The sequence below is a fragment of the Armigeres subalbatus genome, chromosome 3, assembly GCF_024139115.2.
Source record: "Armigeres subalbatus isolate Guangzhou_Male chromosome 3, GZ_Asu_2, whole genome shotgun sequence".
Lineage (NCBI taxonomy): Eukaryota > Metazoa > Arthropoda > Insecta > Diptera > Culicidae > Armigeres > Armigeres subalbatus.
The window spans coordinates 349,298,888-349,312,690 of record NC_085141.1 but is presented as its reverse complement, the minus strand read 5'-3'; the positions used below and the strand labels follow the sequence as shown (position 1 = coordinate 349,312,690).

General features: G+C 39.1%; 1 protein-coding gene across 4 annotated transcripts in view; it reads right to left on the bottom strand.

Moving 5' to 3' along the window:
• Nucleotides 1–13,803, bottom strand: part of LOC134226009 (single-stranded DNA-binding protein 3) — a 196,968-nt gene that overhangs the window by 10,343 nt on the left and 172,822 nt on the right. The gene's annotated exons all lie outside the window — the stretch shown is intronic.

Genomic DNA, 13,803 nt, shown 5'->3' with positions numbered 1-13,803 from the left:
TTTTAAAAGTATTTTCAATGGTAGTTTTGGTAGACACATAGAGCGAGCGAGTGAGTTAGAGGCAGGTATGGTACAAGCGGCGACATGGTCGGATGGAGGGGGTCGTCCATTATTAGCACAAGATGATATGACCACAATAGTGTTGGTGTTGACGGTGGATTGATCGATGATGGATTAACCAAGAGGGCAGACCGCAGAGAGTTAGGCGTTGATAATTTTGTTTATTACAGGGATACGGGATCATATTGTTTATTTAATGAATGCAGGGTTTCGTTTAAGCAGAATATTGTTTGGAAAAGAAAGGAAAAAAAGTGACTTTAGAATAATATATCAGTCCTACTGAGAAATAGTTCATGAAGTTGAAAACATTAATCATACGAATAAATATGGGGACTAAATGAACATGAAATTTAAGCAGGCTAACACACAAGTCTTCATTGCGCAGTAAATAATATGTTTGTCAACGAACAATAAACTAGTTCGATTCATTAAACCAATAACGAAAAACCTATTCCAGTTCAAAAACATCGAAAACAAAAAGGAAAACTTTTAAATCTTTATTAAATTAATAATTTGTTTTATGTATTACACCAACCAGAAACCTTTTCCACCGACACAAATTCCCATAACCAGAAAGAAGTAATGGTACCTAATTCAATAAATTTACAAAAAATTCCCGGCCTCAAAAATCATTTTGTATAGAGACTTCACAATTAAGAATAATTAGGTTGAGCGAAGAATGTTATAAATTTCACAATAAATATTCCATTTGTAGATTTGTAGATCACACGTTCTACAGTTCCACACTCCAGATTTCTAGTCAGTTCTACCCAGTTTCAGAAATGCTGAATATATTTTCGTTTCTGACAAGCTGGGATGTGTTTAGTGATAATTTCAACTGATTGGTAGAAATGTTAATTTCTGGGCAGTAGTTCAAAGAACGGTTTTTAAGTTTCACGTTAATTCGACTAAAGAAGATTCTGTTAGCCACAATCAACAAAACCCTGGGACAATTAATTGTATATTATTCGGTAACTCGGCCGTACGAAAATCATTTTTTGTTAAATATGTCGGCTGTGCATATACACAACGCATGTTTCGAAATAGACAAATTGATATGAAATTTGCGAAAAAGAATCCACGCGTCCCTCCAAGACACGTGGATTCATTTTCGCAAATTTCATATCAATTTGTCAATTTTGAAACATGTGCTGTGCATATGCACAACCAAGATATTTAACAAAAAAAAACCCTGGGAGTTGGATACGTGCCACGATGCCACGGTTAAGGAATGCGCGTTGGAAGAATTCTTCAGAAAAAGGTTCGTGGTTAGTTAATGGATACTCTTTAGTTTCTGAGCGAATAGTTCTCTATGATCGATCCTCATGGATTGGTGGGATCGATTGTGGAACAAAAGTATTAAGTCGATTGAGAAGTGCTTTTGGAACGATCAAACAATTGCCGTTTTCTTTCTCACATGGGAGTCTAAGAGAGATTCCAAATAGAAAATGATAAAATAGTCCTTGTCTGGAGTTAATCGGCCGCGTTACTTTTGCGTCCTCTGTATGCAAAAATAATTTTATAAAAACCTCTGGGCACGATAACAAACTTTTGAACCAATTTCATGATGGAAATTTGATGGATCTTGCACTCGATCAGAAGCAGATCAATCAGCATTAGCAGATAATAATGAACAGAAGATTATGACTCATCATTACATTCTGTTCATGTTTTTATATCAGTGACCTCTGATTTTCGCAGATTGTTTTCGCAAGCTGAATCCAGAAAAAATGAAAGATTAAGCTGACAGGAATCCAACTTTCTTTTTTGATCGACAGCCCCAATCGGGAGTGAGTGATTCAGATGAAAGCCATCTAGCCATAGGTCATAAGTCCGAAAGTTGTTTAGCTGAATGTATCATTTGGCCAAAACCCAAAAATTTTACCGAAAAAAGCCAATCAAAACAACAAACAAAACCCATCTGGCCGAAATATATGTACACACGCTTTGCCGAATTGATCGTTTGGCTGAATAGGCCATTTAGTCGAAATGGCCGTTTGCCAGAAAGGGACATTTGACTAAAAGGCCGCTTGACCGGAATGGTCGTTTAGTAGAAAGGCACACTTCGCCGGAAGGGTCATACAGCCGAAAATGTCATTTGGCCAAACGGGTAACATGACCCGTCAGGGCAAATGACATTTTTGGCCAAACAGGATTTTCAAACAAATAACCATTTCGTCCAAATCACTTGATCGGCCATACAACATTTTTAGCCAAACGATATTTTCGGCCATATGAATCGCTCCGCCAAGTCACATTTTCGGCCACAAGGCCCTTCGTGCCAATTCCGGTCTCATGATATTTTCGACCAAATGACACTTTTCGGCCAACTAACCTCTTCGGTCATATGACCGGTTAGGCCAAATGATGTTTTCGGTCATATGACCCGTTCGGTCAAATGTCATTTTGGGCCAAACGATCTTTCTGTTAAATGCCCCATTGGACAAAATGACTTTTTCGGCTAAATTACCAGTGCGTCCTAGGTTCCTTTCGACAAAATGACATGACATTCAGTTGAATGATTTTCGGTCATATAACCTTCCTCGCTTCGATCATACCCTTGGATCAGCGATTTATATCCGACTCGAAGGACAGAATGTTTCACAACGTGGCGAACAGTTGATAAGTACCGTAAAAAAAACAATATAACGATATTTGTTTAGAATAAGGTTTAGAAACTGAGTTTATTCGCGGGTGGTCCGCCGCGTTATGAACCAGGATAAAACGAATATATTTCAATTGTACACAAAATCCTTGCTACTACATCCAGACTTCATGTTTTAGAGCAGGTTCCTGTGGAAGGTTCAATATGCCCAACGGGTTAAATACTCCAGTGATGCAATAAACAACGCTCATCGACAGGATGTATAGATGACAGATCACCGTCGTTCCGTTCAAGTGTTCGAAACTGGGCTTCTGGGTGACTGGGCTTCTTCGTACCTTTAATTTCCTCATATTTGCAGCACTTCATCAAGTGATGATCTATCGACTGTTTCTACAAATGCTTATAACCGGTCCATTGCGGATTCATGAAATCATCAACCTGAGAACCACAATCACCCAGTCCTGTTGCCAGGTTGGATGAGGGATCTACCCTGTAGGCAAGTTCGATACATTAACGAGCCCCCCTCAGCCATAAAGCTTTTCGAGTTCCAGCCCATGAGAAAACGTCACACCCTCGTCGTCAGATTGCCGTAAAAAAAGAGTTTCTCATCTACTACCAACACGTCGGTACAATAAACTCTAATATCCTGGACAACCGTTTGGATATTTCAGCACGATGATATGACGTGTTCGTGCTAATTGAGTCTTGGATTGCCACATGATTTCCAATCAAGTATTTGATTTTTTCAACAGGAAAAAACTCACAAGAAGTAGAGTACTTGTCTCTGCTCAAACCGTGTCACCATCCATTTAAAAGAACGACTGTTACATCTACCCCAAGTAGCACATTTCTATCGAATCTGGTTACAGCATCTTGATTGTGACCAAATTCGATCGAATATCAGTTACGGCAATCGAACTGGAACATATGTGCTATTAGGGCGCCCTGTGTACATTCCGTCGAACGCAACATCGAGTACATTGTAGTTCACTGTCGTCCGATTACTATGACTTACGGAATTATCGTGCTAAATAAGAGACTTTACTCTAGCTGAGAATTGGCATTTCTTGGGAAACATATCACAGTGGTTTCCTATTCCCTGACGGCAAACAAGCTGTTTTTCACTCCGTAGATCTAAATCTTCTCGATAGCTGCAGCGCTGCAACTCTATCCCAAATCAACAATGTGACGAACGAAAATTATCGTTCTTTACATATACTGAGCCCCCACTACAGCCCGCATTAACTCCACTGCAATAACAAGTTGCACAACAACAACAAGTTTGGATATCGACTTCAAAGATTTTCCCGCGTCTCAATTCCATAACTTTTGCAGAGCCGACCATTGTCTCATCGCGGATGTGTTGGCTAGTAACTGTACTAGTATTCATGGGATCCCATCAGTATTGCTAAAAAGCATACATATTTTCAGTCTGCTTCGGTTCTCCATATCTAGTAAAGTGGTAACTTTCCGTCATGCTGGAAGATTGCTCACATGTCCTCAGTCCACAGAAAAGGCCAAAAACGAGACATTGACAACTGTATAGAGACATCACATCATTATGGGCAGTATCAAAGCTGTTCGAACTGGTCCTGATCCAGGGCTCTTAACTGGTCACAAATCGATTGTGCCTAACCTCGTTTATCACAAGGCGCATGGCAGAGAAGGCACAAACGGACGTTATTTGTTTATCATATGCTGACGACCTCAAGTTTTGTCCACGAGTGAATTGATTCAACAAATGGCACTTCTTGTAAAGAAAATTGAAGAATTTCGACAGGTGGTGCATGATCAATCGTATTGTGGTTAATGCATGGCGATATCTGTACTTGCTTAACGACTGTAGGTTTTTTAGCTCTAGGAATTTCTTCCAGCTTTGTCAGTTTGTAAAAGCAACAAAAACGAGCTTGCCTTCAGATCCGACGTTCTATATTAAACCTTTTTCAAGGAATAGAGGTTTGTTTTTTTTTTGTTAAAACATGGACATTGGACATGTTCCATCAACCTTCGTCTGACGATACAACGAAAACATTAAACAACTGAAAGCAGCGCCAGAGATTAATTTTAGTTCAGTAGTGAACACACTGAACCCAAAATAACCAAAGTGGGCGCCATTTCATATAGTCAGATGAACTTTGATGAACAAATGTCCATGTTTTAACAAAAAAAACGAGCTTCTATTCCTTGAAATAGGTTTAATATAAAAACCGAAACCGTCGGATGTGAAGACAAACTCGTTTTTACTGCTTTTACAGACTGCCAAGAATAAAAGAAATTTCTAAAGCATGACTGTATCGTTCTTAACAAAGTGAACAAATTCACGCCAACTACTAGCTTTTCGGATAAAGATTGAACGTACAATCCATATAAAACTCCTGGGTGACATTTGTAGGAACGTTGGGATTTTTTTTGGAGACGGAGACAAATTTCTCCGACATATATTGTCTCCTTCTACGATCGGTTTTGGGCTACTTTTCCGCTGTTTGGAATCCTTGTAACAAAATCAAAATACTCGTGTATGAAAGATTTTGACAAGAAGAGTCCCTGCTCTTTTAAAATTGCGCTGCGCCATCTTTGAGAAAGAGAACTAAGTAAGTAAAAGTAAAAGCTTAAGATGCAGGGTTTTGTAAGAGTACAGTTGCGATCTCATCACATTCGCAACAGGCTAATTACATTTCTAAGAAAAGGGATCTCAATAGCCGAATTTGAGTAAACCTCATCGCTCATTTCGACATCTGGTGGTCGTCACAAGAACCACGAAAAAAGTGCAAGTCGAGCATGGTCCAATGCACGAAGTTCACGTTTGAGCGGTGCGCTGTTTTCTAAAAATGAATACTTTTCCATACATCGAGTTCATTCAAGTGTTCATTTTCATTAAACAGTGCACCACTCAAACGTCATTGTGTTCATTCCGTGCACTGGGCCATATAGGGAGAGAATACTATTTTCGCGTTTTCTGATTAATCCATTTTTTACAGAGTTGAAATATTCGCAAAATGAAATAAAATTTTGTTGTACAGTCAAACCTCCATGAGTCGATGTTCTATGACTCGATATCGACTCATGGAAGCAAAATATTCCATATTAAAAAATGTTTTCTGGGTTACTATGATGGTCCGTTCAAGCAGCTCTTCAAGGGTTTTATATTCTACATCTCGATATTTCCATGAGTCGATGGTCCCTTCAATATCGACTCATGGAGGTTTGATTTTTTTTTGATTTGATATGATTTTTCTGACAAAATTGCACATCTCTTGCACTGCATCCGTCGCACTATCTTGTTTATGAATTCCCGGATTTTTTTATTTGAGGTTTATTTTGGGTTTCGCTTTCAACAGTTACTTGGAGTCTATGAAAAACCACTGCCAATGGAAAACATGCGAAACAATTTAATGATAAGTGGAGTAAATTAAATGGAGAAAAAAAAAGATTTTGAATGTAAACAATCGCTTTTATCGACTTTTCTAGCAGACTCTCGCAGCGCACTCTACCACAGAAACGTACTCGAATTCGCCTAAAAGAAATTGGAACAAAACGGACAAAAAATTATATTGTCGATAATGGTTTGTGAGTAAACTGAGACATCCTCAATTTGTAGGAAATTAAGAGAGCTTCTAGTGGTCAAGGTCAAGATGAATACACCACTATGTGTTCTTATTTGCCAAATTCACGATTCAACCATCTTGGATTTTAGTATGGACGAGCCAGCTGGTTTATTATCATTTTGCTTGCACTGAAAATGAATTTTTCACTCCCACTTTCTTCTTTTCCACAAACTTGGTAGATTGGAGCACCTAGTACTGTATTTATCTTGATCAAGGCCACTGTTTGAATGCTATTTTTATCAGAAGTTATGGAACATTCGAGTGGTGAACGTTGATCAATTTAGTTGAATAATGTCGCAGCTTACTATTGTACGGAACAAGGTTCTCAAACGAATAGAAACATAAAAATGTGATCATTGGATAATTTTCCGGAAAGGATTCAATAAGTTCCAGTACATATTACGTTGATAATCTTTGACTTGTATAACACAAATAGGCCTAAATCGAATTCATTATTCAGGAAGTCCACGTTGGACAAGTGAAAAGACCCGCTGTTCAACGTGGATGCCAGTCTAAAGCGGGCAAATTCCGATGACCAAACCATTTCTATATCGTGTGGCAAGGGAAGCCGTGTAATCTTTTTCCTCGGGTAAGTCACCTCTGTTACTCCTCGGCGATGGTAAAGAAAACTATCGAGCATCGTCGGTACATAGCACCTGCACGTGACAGCGGTGGCCAAGATCGAAAGTATCCTCTATCCCAAGCTAGGGTGGATGTACCATTTGTCGCCATACATAAGAACAAGTATTTTTTTTAAATAAGTAAAAGGCACAATAAAATTTTGTTACAATCATCAAATAGGAACTCATGCATCAGTTGTGGCACTACATATTCTTAATTTTGGGTCCTTATTTGGCAAATCCCATTGTTTTCTTATGGGATTGGCCAAATAGGGACCACTAGTGCGACAACTGGTGCAAAGGACGTCAAAAATTAAGCAAAATCAATTTTTACAATTTTGTTTTGCTTGTTTTGGAGGAGATCAAAGGCTTTATCGGCCGGAGACGAGCCAGGCTCGGGCTGAAAGTGTCCCTAATAAAAACATAAAAAAAAAGGTTTTATCGTATCATATGAATATGCTTTATCGATATGAACTTGGTTTGCGGTAGTTTGATTTGCCATTTGGCGTATAAAGCACTAGTGCGACAACTAGTGCTATAGCCACGATTGGTACATCTAACCTACTTGCTTCACCGCTTGTCCTCTTGTCAGAACCACGTTCTCACCATGCCATACCAAGAAAAACTACATGCCAGGCGTCTCCATTGGGAAAACCGGGCCACTATTTAAAGCAAACAGCTGTCTTTCCTAAAAGAGAGTAGCGCTTAATACATCGTCGAACTTAAATTGCTGCTGTTAAGTGTATTAAGTTTTCGTTTCATCCTTATCGGTACCAAAAACAGCGCGGAGAGAATCGAATCTGTACAAAGCCGTTTCATAAGTTTTGCTATGCGTAAGTTTCCAAAGTAGATATCTTTCATTATTGCCGTGCTACGACAGCGGAACGTAGACAGTCCGCTGTCGTAGACAGACAGTAGACCAGTGGAGAATTTTTCGATCACGGAAATATGTCTCCTTACCGGGGCGGAAATCTAACCCACGCAGTGTTGGGAAATGTACATTAAAACACTTTGATTATGCGATTGTTTATCTTTTTTTCAGTCAAATTTCTTGCGCCAAACAAGCCGAAACAGTTTGCCAAAAAAATGTACGCGACATCGTGACATTTATTTTTCCGATGAAGCAAACTGTTTGCTTGCTGCTACGTTAGAGTCGTGCCGGCGCGCGGTCATCATTTGCGTGAGATTTTTTGTTTCGGCTCGTGCGCAGCGCAAACAGCACAGAATCGAGTTCAATTACCTGTGGCGCAAAGCCTAGAAGGAGTGCTATCCGTAGGTACTGATTTATTCGTTCTTGTCTCTAAATCAAGCAAGTAGTAATGAAATGAATATTTCGCACCAAAAACGGTTATACGCTGTGAAATTATTGTACGAAAACATTAATTGTGGGGAGAGAAAATGGTAAAAGCATGTGCTGACTGTCGTCTGCTTGGCGTAACTGCTGCTGTGGCTGCCGTGGTTTTGTTTTTATTTTTTGCATAGAAGAAGGAATGGTAAAAAGAAATGTCAACCATTCCCGTCCCTGAACCCACGCTTTATAGCCCTTGCGTCTAGAAGATTGACGTCACTAACCGCACGGCCACGAAGCCCAAAACAAAAACTACTGTCATCAAACACACGATCGACCGAGAGCAGCGCCATGCACGTGAGGGCTGATGAAGGACCATCTGGGAGCGATTTGTTCCTAGCTATCTACCATGAGCAATATATGTCGCTGGGATCTTTGAATATTTCAAAGTGTAAGCTTCCCGAAGCCTCGGGAGGGTGAGGTGGATGTGGATAAAAAAGCTCACGAACACTGGAAGAAATGCTTATTGCACCACTTAATCTGGTGCGACCAACTGACGCGCGGGCATATTCATAATAAAAGCAGGTCTCAAATTGCTAGAAGTGATGCAAGGAACATCTTGTACACCAGGCATGCTTTTCAAAGGAGTGCTCAAGTGAAATCTCTAACTGCTGAGAAATTTTGTGAAACAGCGCGTTTTCGAAAGAACTAAACGAATTTTACATTGTTTTACTTCATTGTTTTTATTTTAACTGTTTTTTTTTGTTTTACATATAGCTTTAGTTTATTATCTTGTTAAACCTTTATTCTACACATTTGATAGGGGAAGAGGCCCCAAAACGCCCCCTTCCCTCCGGGGCAAAACGACTTTTGGGTATATCGTAGTATTACCGTATTTGGCGTGGCCGTGATAAAATTAGACCAAAAATTGTGTAGGTTAAGCTAAAAGTGTCAAAATAAAAGATAGGAAGGTTGTAAAAACCGAAATTTTCCACATTTTGTTGAAACATCTAACATTTCGGCGAGGCAAACGCCCTAGGAGGACTAACCTACAATGTACTACGCATCTTCACGCACTGTCCATAGCAGAATGCTGATTCGCCGACACCTGGTACGTTGTTCCCATAGAGATACCAGCTAGAAGGCGTTTTGCCTCATGAGCAGAGATAGAAAAAGTCATTTCAACTACACTCAAACAGCTGACATCCAACACACAATCAAGTAGCTAGTCCTTCCCGAATTTGAATGTGCGAATGAATAGGACGGCATGTAAACGAACAGCAGCAAGCGACGACTCTCGGTGTCAGCGTTGTTTTGTGCGGTGTCAAAATGAATTTTCAGCTTGGCACATTGATATTCAATTTGAAATCTCAAAATATGAATATCATTTCATACTGCGCTGCATGGATTCAACATTTTGAAGTCAGATTCCTAAAATATATGCATCTGTTTATTTTTTGTATTCCTTTATTTATTTGATAGGCACTCTGTGTTACTTAACCGCTACTGTGCCAAGATCTACTGTGGTATTCTGCAGCCAGAATCCACACAGAATCTATTTTAAGATTTTTCCATTATTCATTGTTGTTGGCGTTGCTGGTCCATCTCGTCGTGAGTCCATTGTGTCTGTTTTGTCCATGTCGTGTATCCAAAGATCGTTGCATTGTCCGGTTGCCATTTATCCGGGGAACGTTGGAGGAATGTCTCCGAGAAGAACAAGTTGTCAGTCGTCATCAGGCAGCCGTGACGGTGAAGCGTACACCCCAATACGCCACCGCATAGGCTACGCATCCGGCGACTGACGAGGGTTTTGGTGGAGGGGCTGGGAATCGAACCCATGACCATTCGCTTGGAAGGCGCATGCGTAGCCAACTACGCTACGGGACCCCCCATGCATCTGTTTAGTATATATATATAATTTTTATCGGTGCAAATCAACCACCATTCAAAATATTCATTTCAGCCCCAGTAGATATTCATTTCTTAGGCTCGATTATCAATCGACTATTGAGGAGCGGGCGGTAAATTTGGTATTGAAGTTTAACAGAATGCTGCGAGATGTTCGTGGCTGCATTGCCGAGCGTCTGATCGAAACAAACACGAATCAATGACGAAGCTGCCTATTGGGCATCGATGCAACTGATAGTAAAAGGAAAATGTCCGTCCTTGCAGTCATGAGTTTTCCAGCAACGAAATATCACCACTTTTTTTAAATGTGAATTAGATTTTCTGCAATTTTTAAATGACATCAGCTAGCTATATTCTTTAACTGTTGCGTAAGGTAAAAATATCAATGAAAATCGTTACAGCTAAGACATTAAAGCAGTCTTTGCTTAGCTAGGGCATATTGTCCCTCGTTCTCCTATCAGAGTAGGAAAATAAAATTTTGAAATATACAATTCTTTTGTACCGCGGAAACCCCGATGGTGTTTCGGATTATTATCCCTACATCAGGGAATGTAACGCGCACGAATTGTTTAATTAAAACTAATTTATTCGCGACACGTTAAAATCGGCACAACTAACAAATTGCCAGACGTAAACAAACGCACGACGTATCGCATATATCACAGACGTATCGCACCCCTCGGCTATCGTTTTTAGGCGTTAGTTACCCTTTGTGACGCAAGATGATGTGATTGTGCTGTCTGTCGCCTAATATATGGAGGCTTACGAAGTGAGCTATATTTGTAATATATATTTACTTCTTAATAAATAAATACGAATGTATTTTCCGAAGAAACCGACTGGGAAACAGGAAAGGGACGTTTGGCTGAGAGTCAATTGATCAGGTCAACAGGTCATTTGGCTGAAAAAGTCGCTTGGCCGAAAATGCCATTTGACCAAGAATCCCGTTTGGCCGAATTGGTCATTCTACGGGAAGGAAGGCCGAAAATATCCTTTGGGTAAAGGTAAGTGTAAAATGATAATATGATTCATTATAATTGAGAAATAATATATCAAAATAAAAAGTGAGACGTCGCACTTCGCATTCCACACCTTACATATTTCTCACTTCTCACTTTTCGACCATGAAACATTTTTAACTCAATGGCTATTTTAACCCAACCACCATTTTAGCCAAAGGGCATATTCGGCCCAAACTGCTTTTTAAGTCAAACGACATTCTCGGTCTTATGACCTGATTGGTCGGCCGACATTTTCATCGAAACGGTACTTTCTGAAAAATGACCATTTCAGCCAAATGACCAACCGGCAAATGGCTTATTCGGCCAGATTATAAGTTCGACTGTATGACATTTTCGGCCAAAAGAAATTCGACCAAACAACTTTTCGCCTATTTTGGGATTTCCCTAGAAGTTGTTTCAATTTGTTTACTTCTAGAAACTCATCAATAATTCATCCTGGAACTTTGACAACTACTCCAAGAATTCCTTCGTGAACTCTCCCAAAAAATCTCCTGATAACTGACACCTTCTGAAATTCCTTTCCATCAGGAGTTTATCCAAAAGTTTATCAGGTATGAATATATCATAGAATATGTTTGCGAATTCCTGTAGAAAGTTTTGTGGAATTCTGGGAAAAAGTTTTGGAGAAATTCACCATGGAGATGGAGTTTTTGGAGGAATTTCCGAAAATCTCCGAGGAGACTTTCCGAAGGAATTCCTGGTGAACTATAAGAGTAATTTGTGGGGAGTTTCCGAGGGTATTCATTAAGCAATTTTCTGAGAAGTGTCCGAGGAAATGTTCGGGGGAATGAAGGAAGCAATTTCCCAAGCAAGTCATGGTGGAATTTTCGAAGGAATCCTGGGGAGATTTTGGGAGAAATCTCTGGATGAATTTCCAGGAGAATTGCATTTACCTAAATGTTTCTTTAGAAGCTCCCAAAAAAAATCTACTGGATCCTTCAATCGGACTTCAAATATTACCTTTGAGTTTAAATACCAGTTTAAATAGTTAAATACCAAACGATCCTCAGAACATTTAACAATTGAAGCTTTTCCAAAAAACCCACCCCTAGTACAGCAATAATGTTGGTCATAGCCACTGGCGGCACCAGAGTTCTGGTAATGGTGGGGCACCAGCAATTTTGGCAAAATCGGTCCATTGGAAATTTGACGTTAGGGGCCGTACGCATATTACGTAAGGACTTAGAAGAAGGGGGACATGACGTTTTCTTAATTACCGTACAAATAAAAAACATTTGTATGGAAAAAATCTTACATTGGAGAGAAGGGTCGAAAATTTCAGAAAAAAAATGCTAACCTAGTGACCCCTTAGCAGTAAGAACTATAATTGGGTTGGGTCAATCAGCTAAACGATTAATCAGTTTATAAATTTCCAAGCATTTTGTTTGTGTTTTATTGTCTAGGAGTACTTTTCGTAATTTGTGTAAAAAGCCTCTAGGATTTTTTTCAAATAGTTCTTCAAAAACTTCCGTTTCCTGGAATTCTTGAGACTTCCAGAAATTGGAAATGGAAAAGGAATTCCTCCAAAAATCCCGTCAGGAATTCTTTTGGAAACTCCTTTAGGAATAATTTCGAACATCCCTTTAAAGAAGTCCTTCAAAAATTATTACAGAAATTTCTCCTGAAATACCTCCAGGAAATTACTCCAGTAATCACTTCGGAAATTTCTGAAGGAAGAACTTTCCTTGAGGAGTAAAGGAATTTCTTTAAGAATTTTATGAAACAATTGCTGAAGGGAATCCGAAAACAAATTTCGAAGGAATTTCTGAATCAATTTCCATACGCATTCCTAATGAAAATTTCAGAACATTTTCCGAAGGAATTTCTAAAAATTTGTAAAGAAATTTTCAATGGAGTTTCTAAACGAACTTGAAATGAACTTTCGAAGGAATCCCTAAAAGAAATAATAATAGAATTTTCCGAAGGAATTTGGAAGGTATTTTCAAAGCAATTTAGAGAATAATTTCCGAAGAAATTCCCAATTCCGTTCAAAAATGTCTTTAAGAATTTCAGAAAAAGTTCCTTACAAAATTGCTGCAAATATGCCATGAGCAACTCTTTCGGAGATACCTAGAAGAATTTTTTTGGAACTCTTCCAAAAACTTAAAGGAAATTCCTTTCGATTTGACATAGGAAAATGATTTTTTTATTTCAATAGTTCTTTCAGGAATCTCTTCGAAAAAAATTTAAAAAAATCTTCTGATATTCCTTGCCGTTTGTTTAATTCCTTAGGACAGTTCATTTCGAATTTCTTCTAGGAATTCCTGCTAGAACACCTTTAGTGACTCATTCGAAAATTCCATTAGGGAAGTCTTTGGGTCTCTTATTAGGAAATTATGTCAGGCCTTCCATCGAAGACTGTTTCATGCTTTGATAAATTCCCGGTACAATTCTTTCAACAAATTTTCCGGCATGATTACTGCATGAATATCGAGATAAAATTTTCGGATTGGCTTTCAGTCACGGGTAATAGCGTTGACAGTTTTACTTCATCGCCGACGTTTCGATCCGGGATCGGCGGCGATGAAGTAAAACTGTCAACGCTATTACCCGTGACTGAAAGCCAATCCGAAAATTAAGTTACAAATTTCACAGTCGTAATCCACTAGCTATCGAGATAAAATGTGCATGGTTTTACTGAAGGAATTTCCGAAGTAACTTTTGGGCACCATATTTTTCGAGAGTTTCCGATGGA